Genomic DNA, 12,469 nt, shown 5'->3' with positions numbered 1-12,469 from the left:
CATGTGGGGCCCACATCTCGGAATCCGACAAAAGTTACAAAATCCGAAAGCCTATTACACCACGAGTCTACCCATACTAATTTTACCAAAATCCAACCTCAACTCGACCTCCAAATCGTCAAATCTTATTTTCATATCCCTAAATTCAAACCCCCGATTTACACCTCAAAAACATGTAATCTAGTCGGATTATTCGATTATAATTCAATATTATGGAGTAGAAATGATCACAAGGGACTTACCTCAAGTTTTCCCGTGAAAACCTTGCTCAAAATCGCCAAACCCGAGCTTGAAATGTCCAAAAATTGCAAAAGCTCGAAACCCCTCTGTTTTTGTACTGCCCAGAGGTTTTCGCACCTGCGGCAACTTGGCCACTTCTGCGCCAACTGCATGTGCGGAAAAAACCCCGCATCTGCGCCATTGCCCGTATGTGCATGCCTGTGTGCGCTTCTACGCAAGCCGCTTCTGCGTGCGTCTTTCCGCATATGCGCTCACGCAGGTGCGGAATTGCCCTCGCACGTGTGACCACTGTCCCACAGTCCATTTTCGCATCTGCGCTTACCAGGCTCGCTTCTGCAAGCTCGCACCTGCGATGGAATTTCCGCAGGTGCGATTGCATCATAGGGCAGAAACTTCAGCTTTTTCTTCTAAGTCCGAATTAATCCGTTAACCATCCAAAACTCACCCTGAGCCCCTCGGAACCTCAACCAAATATATCAACAAGTCCTAAAACATCATACGAACTTAGTCGAACCCTCAAATCACCTCAAACAACGCTAAAACCATGAATTACACCCCAATTCAAGCCTAATGAACTTTGAAATTTCTAATTTCTACAAACGACTCCGGAACCTATCAAATCACGTCCGATTGACCTCAAATTTTACACACAAGTCATAAATGACATTACTGAGGTATTCAAATTTTCAGAATCGGATTCCGACCCAATATCAAAAATTCAACCCCCCGGTCAAACTTCCCAAAAATTAAACTTTTGGCATTTCAAGCCTAATTCCACTACAGACCTCCAAATAATTTTCCGGACACGCTCCTAAGTCCAAAATCACCATACTGAGCTTTTGGAATCATCAAAATTCAAATCCGAGGTCTTTTACACATAGGTCCACATTCGGTCAACTTTTCTAACTTAAATTTCAATTATGAGACTAAGTGTCTCATTTGGTTTCCGAATTCCTTCCGGACTCGAACCAACTAACCCGGTAAGTCATAAAACAACTATAAAGCATAAATTGAGTAGTAAATGGGGGAACGTGGTTATAATACTCAAAACGACACGCCGGGTCATTACATTCTCCCCCTCTTAAACAAACGTTCGTCCTAGAACGGGTTTAGAATAATACCTGGAGTCTCAAATAAGTGTGGATAATTGCTCCGCATCTCCTGTTTAATATCACAGGTAGCTTCTCCTGCTGGCTGGCCTCTCTACTGTACCTTCACTGATGCTATGTTCTTTGACCTATGATTTCGGACTTGCCGGTCTAAAATAACCACTGGCTCCATATTATAAGTTAAATTACTGCCCAGTTGTACTGTACTGAAATCCAGAATATGATACGGATCCCCGACAAACTTTCGGAGCATGGATACATGGAACACTGGATGAACACCTGATAGACTAGGAGGCAAGGCAAGTTCATAAGCCACCTCTCCAATTTTCTTAAGTATATCAAAAGGCCCAATATACCGAGGGCTCAACTTGCCTTTCTTCCCGAACCTCAACACACCCTTCATGGGTGAAAGCTTGAGCAGAACCTTCTCCCCAACCATGTGAACAACATCACGAACCTTCATGTCGGCATAACTCTTCTGTTTAGACTGTGTCGCACGAAGCTGTTCCTAAATCACTTTGACCTTCTCTATAGCATCCTGAACCAAGTCAGTACCCAATAGTCTAACCTCCCCCGGCTCAAACTAACCCATCGGAGACCGGCACCATCTCCCATACAAAGCCTCATACGGAGCCATCTGAATACTCGACTGATAGCTGTAATTGTAAGCAAACCTCGCAAGTGGCAGAAATTGATCCCAAGAACCCCCAAAATCGATGATACAAGCGCGTAACATGTCCTCCAATATCTGAATAGTGCGCTCGGACTGTCCGTCCGTCTGAGGGTGAAATGTTATACTCAACTGAACCTGAGTGCCCAATTCTCGTTGCACTACCCTCCAAAATTATAAGGTAAATTTTGTACGCTGATCAAAAATAATGGACACCGGCACACCGTGTAGGCGAACAATCTCACGAAGTCCATGGTAATATGCTCCCACTACACCGGAATTTCAAGTCTCTATAGTAATCTGCCTGGTCTTTGATGCTCATACTTTACCTGTTGACAATTTAAACACCGAGCTACAAATCCAACTATATCTTTCTTCATTCGCCTCCACCAATAGTGCTGCCTCAAATCCCGATACATCTTCGTGGCGCATAGATGAATAGAGTACCGCGAACTGTAAGCTTCCTGGAGAATCAACTGACGCAAACCATCTACATTAGGCACACATAGCTTGCCCTACATCCGTAATACACCGTCATCTCCAATAGTGACTTCATTGGCATCACCATGCTGAACCGTGTCCTTAAGGACAAGCAGATGTGAATCATCATACTGGCGCTCTCTGATGCGATCATATAAAGAAAATCGAGAAACCATACCAGCCAAAACTCGATTCGGCTCGGAAACATCCAATATAATAAACTGGTTGGCCAAGGCCTGAACATCCAATGCTAAAGGCCTCTCTGCTACCGGTAAGTATGCTAAGCTACCCAAACTCTCTGCCTTACGACTCAAGTCATCATCCACCACATTGGCCTTTCCCAGGTGATAGAGAATAGTAAAATCATAATCTTTAAGCAACTCTAACCACCTTCGCTGCCGCAAATTAAGATCCTTCTGTTTAAACAAATGTTGTAGACTCTGATGATCTGTATATACCTCACACTGGACACCGTACAAGTAATGCCGCCAGATTTTTAAGGCATGAACAATAGTTGCTAACTCAAGATCGTGGACTGGATAATTCTTCTGATGTACCTTTAATTATTTGAACGCATAGGCAATCACCTTACCATCTTGCATAAGTACTGCGCCAGACCAATACGTGACGCGTCACAATACACAGTATACGACTCTGAACCTGTAGGCAATACCAATACTGGAGTTGTAGTCAAAGCTGTCTTGAGCTTCTGAAAGCTCTCTTCACATTCATCCAACCACCTGAACGGAGCACCTTTCTGGGTCAATTTAGTCATAGGCGATGTAATAGACGAGAATCCCTCCACGAAGCGACAATAATAATCGACCAAGCCGAGAAAACTCCGAATCTCAGAAAGTGAAGATGGCCTGGGCCAATTCTAAATTGCCTCTATTTTCTTCGGATCCACCTTAATTCCTTCACTGGACACTACATGTCCCAAGAATGCCACCGAACTAAGCCAAAACATACACTTACAGAATCTGGCATAAAGTCTCGCCTCTCTCAGCCTCTGTAATACAATACCCAAGTGTTGTGTATGCTCCTCCTGGCTACGTGAGTACACCAGAATATCATCAATAAATACCATGACAAATAAATCAAGATATGGCTGGAATACACTATTCATCAAATGCATAAATGCTGTTGGGTCATTGGTTAGCCCAAAAGATATCACAAGAAATTCATAGTGGTCATCACGAGTTCTGAATGCCTTCTTGAGAATATCCTAATCCCGAATTTTCAACCGGTGATACCCAGACCTCAAATCAATTTTGGAGAATACCCTCGCTCCCTGAAGCTAGTCAAATAAGTCACCAATATGCGGCAAGGGATATTTATTTTTGATTGTAACTTTGTTCAGCTGCCTATAATCAATGCACATCCGCATAGTACCATCTTTCTTATTCACAAACAAAACCGGTGCACCCCAAGGTGACACACTAGGCCTAATAAACCCCTTTTCAAGGAGTTCCTGAAGTTGCTCTTTCAATTCTTTTAACTCAGCTGGTGCTATACGATACGGAGGAATAGAAATGGGTCGACTGCCCTACACCAAGTCAATACCGAAATCAATATCCCTGTCGGGTGGCTTACCCAGCAGGTCTATAGGAAATACATCCTTAAAGTCTCGCACGACCGGTACTGAATCAATAATAGGAGTATCTGCATCAACATCTCTCACAAAGGCCAAATATGACAAGCATCCCTTTCCAACCATACGTTGGGCCTTCAAATAAGAAATTACCCTGCTAGAAACAAGATCTAGAGAACCCCTCCATTCAACCTTTGGCAACCTTGGCATCGTCAACGTCACAATTTTTGCGTGACAGTTCAAAATAGCATGACATGGAGACAACCAATCCATACCCAGTATTACATCGAAATCAACCATACTGAGTAATAAAAGATCAACTTTAGTCTTCAGTTCCCTAATAGTTACCACACACGACCGATACACACGGTCCACAGTAATAATATCGCCCACCGGTGTAGATACACAAACAGGTAAAACTAAGGACTCACAGGGCATATCCATATAATGAGCAAAATACGATGATACATATGAATAAGTGGAACCAGGGACAAATAATATAGAAGCCTCTTTGTGGCACATTGAAACAATACATGTGATCACTGTATCTGAAGCAACAGCATCTGGTCTGGCAGGAAAGGTATAGAATAAAGCCTGCCCACCTCCTGATCAGCCTCCCCTTCTTGGGCGACCCCTAGCTTCCTTATCCCCACCCCGAGATGGTTGGGCGAGTGGTGTAACTACTGGTGCTAGTGTCGTCGGTCGAGAACTCTGCTGTGGAGCCCCACTCAACAGCCTAGGACACTCTCACTTGAAATGACCAAATTCTTCGCACTCGAAACAAACCCTCCTCTAACGGAATTGCTGCTCTTGATAACCCGAGGAATTACCAGTAGAAGCTTGAGCAGACGAGGCATGATGGGAACTTTGCGCTGGTAGTGCACTGAATGAAGATTATCCTGACTGAGCACTGTAAGAACCGTGGTTAACTAATGCACCATGATGAGCAGGACGACCCGTCTAAGCGTGTCTGTAAGAACGACCCCTACCATGGTAAAACTGACCCCCTGAAGGAACACCACTATAATCACTGGGACCACGAGGCCTCTTAGCCTCTCTATCTCTCTCTCCACGTTCCTGGCTATGAACCATCTCTATCTGCCGAGCAATGTCCACTACCTCATCAAAAGTAGTACCAGATACTCTTTCCCAAGTCATAAATAGCCGCAGCTAATATGTGAGGCCATCAATGAACCTCTTAATCCTCTCCCTATCAGTGGGAACCATCCAGACTGCATGACTAGACAACTCAGAAAATCGCATCTCGTACTGCATCACAGACATATCACCCTGGTAAAGCTACTCAAACTGCCTGCGCAGCTCCTCTCTGCGGGACTGAGGCACGAACTTCTCCAAAAGGACCACGAAGAACTGTTTCCAAGTAAGGGGTGCTGCGCCAACAAGCCTACGCCTCTCGTAAGTCTCCCACCATCTAAGTGCAGCCCCAGAAAACTAAAAAGTAGTGAATGAGACCCCACTGGTCTCCAGAATACCTGTTGTCCGAAGCATCCGTTGATACCTATCCAGAAAACCCTGAGCATCCTCTAACTCAGTACCTCTAAATGGTGGAGGTCGAAGCCTCTCAAATCTCTCAAGTCTCTGCTGCTCATCATCTGTAATAACAGGAACTACCAGGGCCTAAGCAGCTGCAGCCGGCTGGGCTGGTAGTGCCCCCGGTATCTGAAGTCTCTGTACTACCTGGTCTGGAGTAAGGGCAATGAGGGTATGAGTACCTCCCCCGGCCTAAGAAGTGGCAGGTGCGGCATGAGCCGAAACCACCTGAGGAAGACCAGTGCAAGCTGCCAATATCTGGGCCAAAGTCTCCTGAAGGCCTGGAATCTCAATGGGCACAGCTGGAGCAACTGGTGGTACTACAGGTGCTAGTCCAACTGTGGTACGAGCTACACCTCCACCCCGGCCTCTACTACGGCCCCGGGCTCTCGCGACCCTAACTAGTGGCACTGGTGGCTGACCGTCTGATCCGATAGTGCGTGTCCTCACCATCTGGGAGAGAATAGAATAACAAAAATTTAGTTTTCGGAATCAACAAATTTGCACGATAGAATACAAGAAAGTGAAATTTTCCTAAGGGTTTTACAGCCTCTCGAAGATAAGTACAGACGTCTTCGTACCGATCCGCAAGACTCTACTAAACTTGCTCATGACTCGTGAGACCTATGTAACCTAGGCTCTGATACCAACTTGTCACGACCCGAAATTTTACCCGTCGTGATAGCGCCTATCTTGATACTAGGAATGTTGTTAATGTCACTAAACCACAATTTTTTTTAAGTTTGAAAATATAATTTTTAAATACAATACGAAATCACACAAATACTGATAGGAACAATCCCCAAAACCTGGTGTCACTGAGTACATGAGTATCTAATATGAATACAAGTCTGGAAAAATACAATCTACAATGGTCTAAGACCAAATACAGTAAATAAGGAGATAGTGAAGGAGAGTCAAGGTCTGCGAAACACGGCAACTACCTCAGAATCTCCAGAAAATCAGTAGTACGGAAGAATCAACACCCGCTGTGTCTGGGAACACCTGGATCTGCACTCGAAGTGCAGGGTGTATTATGAGTACAGCCAACTCAACAAGTATCAATAATAAATAAAAAACTGAAGATGGTGACGAGCTATACAATTCTAGTTCATTATCAGTAATTCTAGCAAAGAATAGACATGCTTTCAAATCCTGGCAGTTTAAGTCAAATCTAGTTTTATACAATTCAAGTTCATATAATCCGAATATAGAATCTTTCAGAAATTTCACCACAATAACAGATAGCAACTAAGTGCATCAACAAATAAAAAACATGTATAGCCTCTATGGACAACAATCACTCACCGGCTCCCAGCCCTCGGCACTCACACTCAATGGGTAACCGCGCTCACTAGGGGTGTACAGACTCCGGAGGGGCTCCTACAGCCCAAGTGCTATAATCTGCATGGACAACTCATGTGTTGCACGGACAACTCACGTGTTGCACGGACAACTCATATCCCATAATATAAATATCTGGATCTGCACGGCCAACTCACATGCTACACGGCCAACTCACGTGCTATAGTATAATATAAGGATCTGCACGGCCAACTCACGTGCTATAGTATAATATAAGGATCTGTACGGCCCACCCACGTGCTATAGTATGATATCTCACAATCAGGCCATCGGCCTCACTCAGTCATAAACTCTCCAGTCTCTCGGGCTCTCAACAATCATAAACTCATCCTAAACAACAATGATATGATACATCAATTATGAACAATAGAGACTGAGATAAAATAATCAAGTAAACTGTGACTGAGTACAAAACAACAATTCAAAATAGATAATTCAATATTTACACAACCTCTGTGGGTCCCAACAATACCAACATATAGCCTAAGTATGGTTTCTAGCATGACTTATAGTCAAATTTCTACAACACATAGAGGGCACATAACAATCAATAAGTTTTTCAGCTTTACAATTTCCACGGGACGGACCAAGTCACAATCCCCTCGGTGCACGCCCACACGTCCGTCACCTAGCATGTGCGTTACCTCCAAAATAATCATATGAAACAAAAATCTGGGGTTTCATACCCTCAGGACCAGATTTAAAACTGTTACTTACCTCAGAGCGTGAAATGCTTCACTCTACTATGCCTTTGCCTCGCAAATCGGCCTCCGGATGCCTCGAATCTAGTCACAAATAATTTGTTTCGGTCAATAAAATTTATTGGAATTAATTCCATAAGAAAATGCTAATTTTCCATAAAAATCCGAAATTACACTCCAAAACTCGCCTGTGAGGCAAACGACTCGAAACCCGACAAAAGTTAAAAAATCCGAAAGCCCATTCCACCACGAGTCTACCCATACTAATTTTACCAAACTCCGACCTCAACTCGGCCTCCAAATCGTCAAATCTTATTTTCAAATCCTTAAGTTCAAACCCCCGATTTACAACTCAAAAACATGTAATCTAGTCGGATTATTCGATGATAATTCAATATTATGGAATAGAAATGATCACAAAGGACTTACCTCAAGTTTACCCGTGAAAACCATGCTCAAAATCGCCCAACCCAAGCTTGAAATGTCCAAAAATGGCAAAACTTCGGAACCCCTCTGTTTTTGTACTGCCCAGGGGTTTTCGTACCTGCGGCAACTTGGCCGCTTCTGCTCCAGCCGTATGTGCGGAAAAACCCCCCGCATATATGCCTTTGCCTGCATTTGTGCGTCTGTGTGCGCTTCTGTGCAAGCCGCTTCTTGTGTGCGTCCTTCCACATCTGCGCTCACACGGGTGCGGAATTTCCCTCGCACCTGCGACCACTGTCCCACAGCCTATTTTCGCAACTGCGCTTGCCAGGCTCGCTTCTGCGAGCTCGCACCTACGATGGAATTTCCACAGGTGCGATTGCATCAGAGGGCAGAAACTTCAGCTTTTTCTTCTAAGTCCGAATTGATCCATTAACCATCCAAAACTCACCCGAGCCCCTCGGAACCTCAACCAAATATATTAACAAGTCCTAAAACATCATACGAACTTAGTCGAGCCCTCAAATCACCTCAAACAACGCTAAAACCATGAATTACACCCCAATTCAAGCCTAATGAACTTTGAAATTTTTAATTTCTACAAACGACTCCGGAACCTATCAAATCATGTATAACCTCAAATTTTGCACACAAGTCATAAATGACATAACTGAGGTATTCAAATTTTCAGAATCGGATTCCGACCCCGATATCAAAAAGTCAACCCCCCCGGTCAAACTTCCCAAAAATTAAACTTTTGGCATTTTCAGCCTAATTCTACTACGGACCTCCAAATAATTTTTCGGACACGTTCCTAAGTCCAAAATCACCATACGAAGCTGTTGGAATCATCAAAATTCAAATTTGAGGTCTTTTACACATAGGTCCATATCCGGTCAACTTTTCTAACTTAAATTTTAATTATGAGACTAAGTATCTCATTTCGTTCTGAATTCCTTACGGACCCGAACCAACTAGCCAGGTAAGTCATAAAACAACTATAAAGCATAAATTGAGTAGTAAATGGGGAAACGGGGTTATAATAATCAAAACCACCGGCCGGGTTGTTACAACAGACTTACAGTATAATATACTGGACCAAATTTATTATGTATGAAGTCCACCACATTGTTCTGAATTTCAAATTTTAACAATAACTCGAGCAATCTATAATGCAGTTGAAGCAAAAAACTACTTGAAAATTAACCCTAATATATAGCGACTATAAAAATATTTGAACAACTTATCAAAATAAGTTATGCAATGATTACAATATTACAACATAAAACTAATAACATAGTGACAAAATTATCAGAAATAAGTCGAACTACTGAATAGAAAAAAACAAATCGCAGATGTTAAAATACCGCAAATATTTAAACGCTAACAATACGGAAATCAAAATTAAAACAAACGAAACAACAATAACAATGAAAATTCAAACACATTATTGCAAAAAAAGACTTACCCAGAGAAATTTGAAGAAAATTTGACCTAACCAGACTAAATTCGAAGAAAGTAATCACACGAAATCGAAATCCATGCACTGCTCTAAAGAGAAAGCGAAAAGCGATTAAAAACATAAAGTAAATAAACAGGAAGTTAAAAAGGACAAGGGAAAAAATGTCACTTACTAATATATCTTAAGTCAAAATGGCTAAAAATCGATTACATTAGCGATGGTGGCTATTTTTGGATAGCCAACCATAAAAATGGCTACGCCATGCCATTTTGGCAATATTTTTTGGGTTTCCCACCAGGTGTTTGGTACCAGCATTGGAGCCCGACTATACCCGGTTTCGCGCTGCATAGGGTCCCATTTGGAGGAAGCGCTCCCTACCAAGGATTTTTCCATACCCAGGGCTCGAACGCAAGACCTCTGATTAAGAGAAGAGCATCCACATCCATTGCACCACATCCATTGGTGGTGAGTTTGGATCTTAGTTGTAGAGTTTCTAAAACGTTGCTTTTTGTACCAAATATTTAAGATCAAATCTTGAAATGGTAATTAGATCTGCATGTTGGTGTGCATGCAGCAATATTGTCCTATCATTGAGCTAACTTTTTCTATATTTCTTCATGAAGTGGGCTCTTATTTTAAAAGGGTTAACACATACAAACACCCAAATTTCCACAAGGTTTCTTTTTAAATATCCTATTTGTAAGGTCAACCTTTTACACACCTTATATATTCATTCGCTAACAATTCTAGTGAATAACTCAAAATTAATAAAATTTGAAACATAGATACTGCTAAACGTCGGATGGGGATGGAATTTTTTTTTATAAAAGCTGTAATATAGCCATTAATTTAGCTTTTTTTTTTTCAAGTGGGGCCAAATTTTTATGACATTTGCCATGACATAATATTCACTATAACAAAATTTGTGGATCATGACCTTTGCCATGACATAATATCCACTATTAGACCAAGGATTTTTTGCTATAAATAGAGGAGTTTCTCCTCATTTGTAAACACACTAATTCAAGAGCTTCTCACTCTTGTCTTTCTTTCTCCTCCTTTATTTCATTATAGAGTATTTTGTAAGAGAGTGAGTGTTGAAAAACACTTATGTGAACCCTTTCTTTGGAGTGATCTTGTGAGGTTATTCTCTTGGGCATATGGGACTAATTAGAATATTTACTCTAATTTTGTACTCTTGTTGGTATAGTAAAATTGCTCCTCTCCGCTTGTGGACGTAGGTCACCTTGACCGAATCACGTTAAATTTGTGTCTTCTTTATCTTCTTTAATTGTCGTTATTATCAACTTGAATTGTCTTTGTTATTATCATTATAATATTTTTTGGCTAAATTTTACACTACCTGGTTTACCGATCCTAACAAACTGGTATCAGAGCCAGATCTAACTGGGTTAGTTTAAATAGCCAAAATGACTCTAACAAAGTCTTATGTTGAGAAATTTAACCGAAGTGCAAACTTCGGAATGTGGCAATTAAAGATGAAAGCTATCCTAATTTAGGATGGCTTAGATTTGGCACTGCGAGGAAAAGAGAAGATGCCGGATAAAATGATGGACGAGAAGTTTGCCGTCATAGAAAAAAAGGCAAAAACAGGTATTATTTTAAATCTTTCAAATGAGGTTTTGTGTGAAGTTGCAGCAGAAAGCTCAGCCAAAGGCATATGGGAAAATCTTAAAACCATATATATGAAAAGAACAGTAGAAAATAGGCTTTACCTAAAGCAAAAACTCTACACTTTTCGTGTGGCTGAAGGTACCTCTATACTTACACATCTTGATACTTTTGATTATCTTCTTATGGATTTAAGTAACATAGATGCAAAGATCAAAGATGAGGATCAAGTTGTGTTATTGCTTGTTTCCTTACCCCAGTCGTTTAAACATATAAGAGATACTATGCTTTATAGAAAGGATAATATCTCTTATAAAGATAACAAATCTATTTTGAAATCAAAAGAACAAATAGATAGAGATATTACTGGAAAAACTAGTGGGAACCAAGGAGAAGGCTTGTTCATAAGAGGTAGATCCAATAAGAAAGATTCAAGTAGTGAGAAACCTAAATCAAGGTCAAAATCCAGATACAGAAATGTCATGTGAAAATATTGTCATAAGAAAGGTCACATTATTTCTGAATGCTTTAAATTGAAAAACAAAGAAAATCATACAGAAAAGAAAAATGAGCACAAAAATATTGACACTGCCGAAGCAAATGTAGCTGCTGATGAGACTGAGGGAACTATTTTTTTAGCAACTAATAATAGTTTCAAATCTAACAATGAGTGGATTTTAGATTGGGGTTGTTCTTATCATATGTGTCCCAATCAGGATTTATTTACCACATATGAATCTATTGGAGGTGGAGTTGTCTTGATAGGCAACAATGTTGCCTGCAAAGTTACTGGAAAAGGTACTGTCCGAATCAAAATGCACGATGGTGTGGTGAGAACTCTCACCGATGTTAGACATGTTCCTGACTTGAAGAAAAATCTCATCTCTTTGGGAACTCTAGAATCTCTTGGTGCAAGTACACAGGTGAAGGTGGAGTTCTAAAAATTTCTCACGGTGCTCTTGTGATCAAGAAAGCATGCAGATCTGGTACGTTGTATACTCTTTTGAGATCTACTATTACAGGTGCTGCTGCAGTTTCAATATCAGATAAATCAGATTCTGACATCACCAAATTGTGGCATATGCGATTGGGGCATATGAGTGAAAAAGGTCTTTCCATCCACAGCAAAAGAGGTATCTTATGTGGCCAAACTATCGGAAATATGGAGTTCTGTGAACATTGTGTGTTCGGAAAGCAGAAAAGAGTCAGCTTCAAATCTCCAGTGATTCATAGAACAAAAGGTAC

The sequence above is a fragment of the Nicotiana tomentosiformis genome, chromosome 6, assembly GCF_000390325.3.
Source record: "Nicotiana tomentosiformis chromosome 6, ASM39032v3, whole genome shotgun sequence".
NCBI classification, from domain to species: domain Eukaryota; kingdom Viridiplantae; phylum Streptophyta; class Magnoliopsida; order Solanales; family Solanaceae; genus Nicotiana; species Nicotiana tomentosiformis.
This window is presented reverse-complemented; position numbering follows the sequence as displayed.